The 6,000-nt window shown below is 39.2% G+C and overlaps 1 protein-coding gene across 2 annotated transcripts in view; it reads right to left on the bottom strand.

Moving 5' to 3' along the window:
* Positions 1-792: 792 nt before the first annotated feature.
* LOC143882630 (putative receptor-like protein kinase At1g49730) overlaps positions 793-6,000 on the bottom strand; it is a 37,756-nt gene continuing 32,548 nt past the window's right edge. The window contains exons 10-11 of one of the 2 annotated variants that reach the window (XR_013252287.1): positions 1,559-1,618; positions 793-1,061 (exon numbers count right to left, since the gene is read on the bottom strand). The gene's annotated coding sequence lies outside the window, so the exon portion shown is untranslated. The remainder of the gene's footprint in view (positions 1,062-1,558; positions 1,619-6,000) is intronic. The other variant, XM_077386094.1, reaches the window with a different exon arrangement.

Here is a 6,000-nt window from a genome sequence, read left to right as displayed (position 1 = left end):
TATTATGGTCAAAGTTTAGTCCTCTGCCCATCTCATTGGGTGAGTGTTGGGAGTTGGGACCTTCCTAACATGATATATTGATATGGCACACTTTCCCTGTTTTGTCATTGGTCCCATTGTTTGCTCTGATAGGAAGGATGGAAGATTTCCTCAGTCTTGAATTTGTTCAGTGTCGCTGCTTGCATATGAGGTGGTGTGAGCTAGCATGGTAGTCTCCACATAATATTCTCTATCATTTGTTTAATTCTTTATACACGAATGGCATGTGAAACAGAAACCAAATGCATGCAAATGAGTGAAAGTACTGCAACTTCCAAGAGATTTACAGGCACTTGATCAAATGTTGAAGTAACAATCAAGTCTTTTTAAGTGCTTAATCGAGAGTCTTTTGAATTTGTTTATTTGGGGGTCAATGGTTCATGGTTCCTTAGGTGGAGACAAGCCATGAAGGCTACAGTTTTGCTGTTGGCAATTGCATTTTTAAACTATTTGAAATCTGTTTAGTATATACAAGGCCTTTTTTGAGTTTTTTTATAAAGAGGAGAAAGTGTGGAGGTGTGTGGAGGAGACATCGATCCATATGCCACTTGAAACTAAAGGCACCATTTTTTCCCATTTTTCTTGGTAAATTTCAGCTTACACAACACTGTAAAGTAAAATTGTAGTAAAATGCACTCTAATCCAGCTTACAAACCTAAAAATGCACTCTAATCCAGCTTCCAAACCTTCAACTCTAACCTCCAAATCCTGCAACCTTTATGATACAAAGCAATATTGTAGTAAAAAAACATCTCATTAATGTAGTGAATTATCAGCTGAATCCTGCTTTCTTCACATCTCAATACAACTTTAAAAAAAACATCCATTTGTTTTTTCTTCACATCTCATTACAACTCTAATAAAAAACACAAAAATCATTAATGTTCCTGTGCTTTCTTCTTTTGGGAGTGAAAGCCTACAAAAATTGAAAAACATAAACAAAGTTGGGCGGCATATTTGGTCAGAGAGTGGTGTCTGCAATCTCTTGCAAGTATTTCACGGATCTGGAAGAAAAGATCAGTCTGCATCACAAAACAAAATGTCACTATAAGTAGAACCAAGATAAAAATGAATACAAGATTCAGCACAAACAGCAACATCAAATTCACAGAAACAGTAAGAGACTATGACACGAAACTGGATGTTTATTTGCAGAACTGGATTTTTATTTAGGCCCTGTTTGTCTTGGTTTTTTAGAACTGATTGTGAACCCAAAACAGTTTATTGGACTCAAAATTATATGCGATTCCGGTTAAAATGCGGAGAAGAGAGATGACAGTGAGTTCAAGAAAAACAAAAATTTTGATTCCAATAATCTGTTTTGGACTCACTATGGGTACTCAAATTCCAAAACAAACAGGGCCTTTGTGTACCTCGGCGAAGAGAGATGACAGTGACTTCAATAAAAACAAAAATAGAGGCACATATGGTATAGACAAAACATATCACTATAATAAGAGGAACCAAGATAAAAATGAATACAAAATTAACACGACAACAACAAAATTAATGGACTCACCTAAGCCTAACTTGCAAGATTTAGCTTCTTTACCATTAAAGAAACGGCAAAATTAGATCTCTACGACAACGAAAGAAAAACAAATCAGTACAAATCACTGAATCAGGTTCTATAATCTAGCTATTATCTACCAAATAAACAGGTCCTAGCAAACAAACAGGTTCTAGCAAACAAACAGGTTCTATAATCCAGATATTATCTAGCAAACAAACAGGTGTCTTCGAACATTTAGACAATTCTAGAGGATGTGGTTGGCAAAAGCTTGGTGCATTTGTCAATATGGATGCAAGAAATAAGTGATTTCTTTCTAACTCATCCTGAATGGAACAAGGTGTTTCTTTCAGTTATTTTCAATATGGATGCCTGCACAAACATTATTTTTATTATTCGATAACACAGATAATCTAAGATTCTTGAAGTTATCATCTATGTTTCATCATTGTCAAGGAGGATCGTGAGTACATGTATGCTGGTAATGGATTTGCCAACTCCTGCAAAAGCTGATAAGATGGAAATGAGTACAACGACCATGATGTTAACCCAAACATGTTCTTAAAGACAGTATTCATTGGAGGAATGGTATGGTTTCCAGAGCCATTTTTGCCAAAGAAAATGATTGGCTAAGTGTTATTGGGGATCAAAGCATTCATTAGTTTCTTCCCATCATGAATAAGCCATGCCTAAAATTCTCCCCAATTAATGATCCTAACTTTACAACTTTGGGTTCGCAAATGGATGGTTCAGAATGTTAGAAGGAAGCAGTGCAAATATACTCATAAATCAGAGCGTCATAATTTTCAAACACAGGAGACTTTTCGTTTTGACAGGAGTTTTGTATCATGAACCCAAAACACCGTTCCTAAAATTGATTGCATAAAATAAAAATCAAAGAGTTATATAAGAAAAAAAGATGAATATACAGATATTACAACTGTAAAAAAAGTTGGAATTTTTCTTCCTTTCCAAGTTACATGGGCCATCTGCCTCTACGGGAGAAAAATGCAATGAATACCGAATTTCATCAGATAACCAGCATTGAAAGTTAGGGTTCTATGGTAGTCAGAAATTCACAACAATCAGAATACAAGGTAAACAATGCAAAGAGAAATAATAAATTTCTTGAACTAAAGATCCATAAACTACCATCTATTTCCAACAGGAGGAAAACAAAAAAAGATGTGTCATTCGAACAGAGAGCCCTAAAAAAAAACTAAATGAACCAAAGAAACCTTAAAAAAACGGGTTTCGTTGAAATAGCATAGGGAAAAACCAAAAAACACAGAAATCCTACAGAGATTCCACGAAAACAGAGAAACCCTAAGAAAGTTTTGAAATGAAACCCTAACCCATTGAAATAGTTCCGAAAAAAAAGAAAAACACAGATAGAGAGGGAGGGAGAGTAGCTTACCTGTTTCCGGAGGGCCATCTTCACGGTCGTCGGAGATGAAGGAGCGTCGTCTTGGCGCCTCTCTTTTCGCGCCCAAAAAACAGAGGTATTTTTGCAGAGAAACCATCGAATAGATTATTTTTTGTTTGGGTTTTGGGAACGTAATCTCGACAAAAGCGAGACTCTTGTCGTTTAATTTTTGTATGGTCCACGTCATAGTGATCTGACAGTGGGAATGAAAAGGCGCTAAAAAGTTAAGTAGGGAGCATTTGCCCTATTTACTCCAGGGAGCACACTCTCTTTTCTCATATATATATATATATATATATATATATATATATATATATATATATATATATATATATGAGGAAAGAGTTGGTGAGCTTAAGCTCACCAAACTTATGGTGAGCTTAAGCGCCCAATCACATGGGGGCCTACTTTGTTAGGATGATCCAAACCATTCATTTGAAAGGCCCTTGCATAGATGGGGTGTGTACCAAAAATCACCTCCATAGGATCATCCTAACCCATCCATTTGTGGAGGTCAAAATGGACAGACATTGTTTGTCCAGAAATCTGCCCATTTTTGTCCTCCACAAATGGACGGGTTAGGATGATCCTATGGAGCTGATTTTTGGTACACACCCTATCTATGATAAGGCCTTGCAAATGAATGGTTTGGATCACCACAGAAAATGTGGGACCCATGTGATTGGGGAGCTTGAGCGCACCATAAGTTTGGTGAGCTTAAGCTCACCAACAGTTTCCTCATATATATATATATATATATATATATATATATATATATATATATATATATATATATCCTATTTACTCCAGGGAGCACACTCTCTTTTCTCATATATATACGAGGAAATAGTTTGTGTGCAGGTGCACAGATAAGCTATCTGTGCATGGCTGCACAAACCATGGGGGGGGGCACATTCTTGGGGGGATCCAAAGCATTCATTTGGAAGGCCCTTCCATGGATAGGGTGTGTACCAAAAATCAGCCATTTAGGATCATCCTAACCCTGCCATTTGTGGAGGGAAAAAATGGGCAGAAACAGTGTCTGTCCATTTTCCCCTCCAACTTTGATTGGGTCAGGATGATCCTATAGGGCTGATTTTTTGTACACACCCTACCCATGGAAGGGCCTTCCAAATGAATGCTTTGGATCCCCCCAAAAATGTGGCCCCCACTATGGTTTGTGCAGCCATGCACAGATAAGCTATATGTGCAGCTGCACACAAACCATTTCCTCTATATATATATATATATATATATAAAGAGAGAGAGAGAGAGAGAGAGAGAGAGAGAGGGAATAGTGTTCCTGCGTAGCTGCTCAGATAGCTTATCTGAGCAGCTGCTTCAAAAACTCATGTGGCCCACATTTTTTGGGTGATCCAAAGCATTCACTTGAAAGACCCTTCCATGGATAGGGTATGTACCAAAGGTCAGCCCTATAGGATCATCCTAACCCAATCAAAGGTGGAGGAGAAAATGGGCAGACACTATTTCTGACAATTTTTTCCCTCCACAAATGGCAGGGTTAGGATGATCCTAAAGGGCTCATTTTTGGTACACACCCTATCCATGGAAGGGCCTTCCAAATGAATGCTTTGGATCACCCCAAAAATGTGGGGCCACATAAGTTTTTGAAGCAACTGCTCAGATAAGTTATCTGAGCAGCTGCGCAGGAACACTTTTCTCACACACACACACATACACACACACATATATATATATATATATGAGAAAATGGTTGCTGCGCTCAAGCACAGAAACAGGAAGGTGGGGCTATTGGGGGGGTGATCCTAAGCATTCATTTGGAAGGCCCCATCATGGATAGGGGGCCTACCAAAAATCAACTCCATTGGATCACCAATGGGTGTCCATTTGTGGGGCCAAAAATGGACAGATATTGTTTATCCACAAATTTGTCCATTTTTTGCCCCACAAATGGACACCCTAAGGTGATCCAATGGAGCTGATTTTTGGTGGACACCCTACCCATGAAAGGGCCCATCAAATGAATGCTTTGGATCCCACCCAAAATGTGGCCCCACCCTTTGCTCGAGCGGAGCAAATGCATGCTCTCTCTCTCTCTCTCTCTCTCTCTCTCTCTCTCTCTGTGTGTGTGTGTGTGTGTGTGTGTGTATATATATATATAAAGAAAGAGAGAGAGGGGAAATGGTTTTTGAGCAGCTGCTCAGATAAGCTTATCTGAGCAGAGCTCACAAACCATAGGGGGGCCACATGTTTGGGGGGATCCAAAGCATTCATTTGGAAGGCCCTTGTATGGATAAGGTGTGTAACAAAAATCAGCCCTAAAGGATTATCCTAACCCTGCCATTTGTGGAGGGGAAAACAGTTAGTGCGCTCAAGCGCACTATCTGTACTCGAGTGTAGGAAACATGGTGGGCCCACATTTTTTGGGTGATCCTAAGCATTCATTTGCAAGGCCCCATCATGAATCATGGATGGGGTGTGTACTAAAAATCAGCTCCATTGGATCATCCTAACCCTTCCATTTGTAGGTGAAAAATGGGCAGATTTGTGGACAAACAATATATGTCCATCCCACCCCCCGCCCACCCACGAAATGGACACCCTAAGATGATCCAATGGAGCTGGATTTGGTACACACCTCATCCATGATGCGGCCTTTCAAATGAATGCTTAGTATCACCCAAAAAATGTGGACCCACCCTTGTTTCCTACACTCGAGCGCAGATAAGCTATCTGCGCTCGAGCATAGGAACTTCTCTCTCTCTCTCTATAAATATATATGTATATATATGGGGCGAGGTTTCGAAGGTATCGCGCAGCCTGAGCAAGCCACTATAAATACACCATCTCCATGTAGTTTGACGCATCCAACCCATTCATTCTATAGGACCCCACATAGATAGGATGTTCCTAAGAAACCATCTCCATACTGTAATCCTAACCATTCGATTTATAAGAGCCTAAATTCTAGTCATCCATTTCAAAACCTCCACAAATCATAACCGTAACCATAACCTATAATCTTGACCATAACCATAATCAT

Source organism: Tasmannia lanceolata, unplaced genomic scaffold, assembly GCF_043159265.1.
Source record: "Tasmannia lanceolata isolate RefF3 unplaced genomic scaffold, GAP_Taslan_0.1 ptg000002l, whole genome shotgun sequence".
Taxonomy (NCBI): domain Eukaryota; kingdom Viridiplantae; phylum Streptophyta; class Magnoliopsida; order Canellales; family Winteraceae; genus Tasmannia; species Tasmannia lanceolata.
This window is presented reverse-complemented; position numbering and strand designations above follow the sequence as displayed.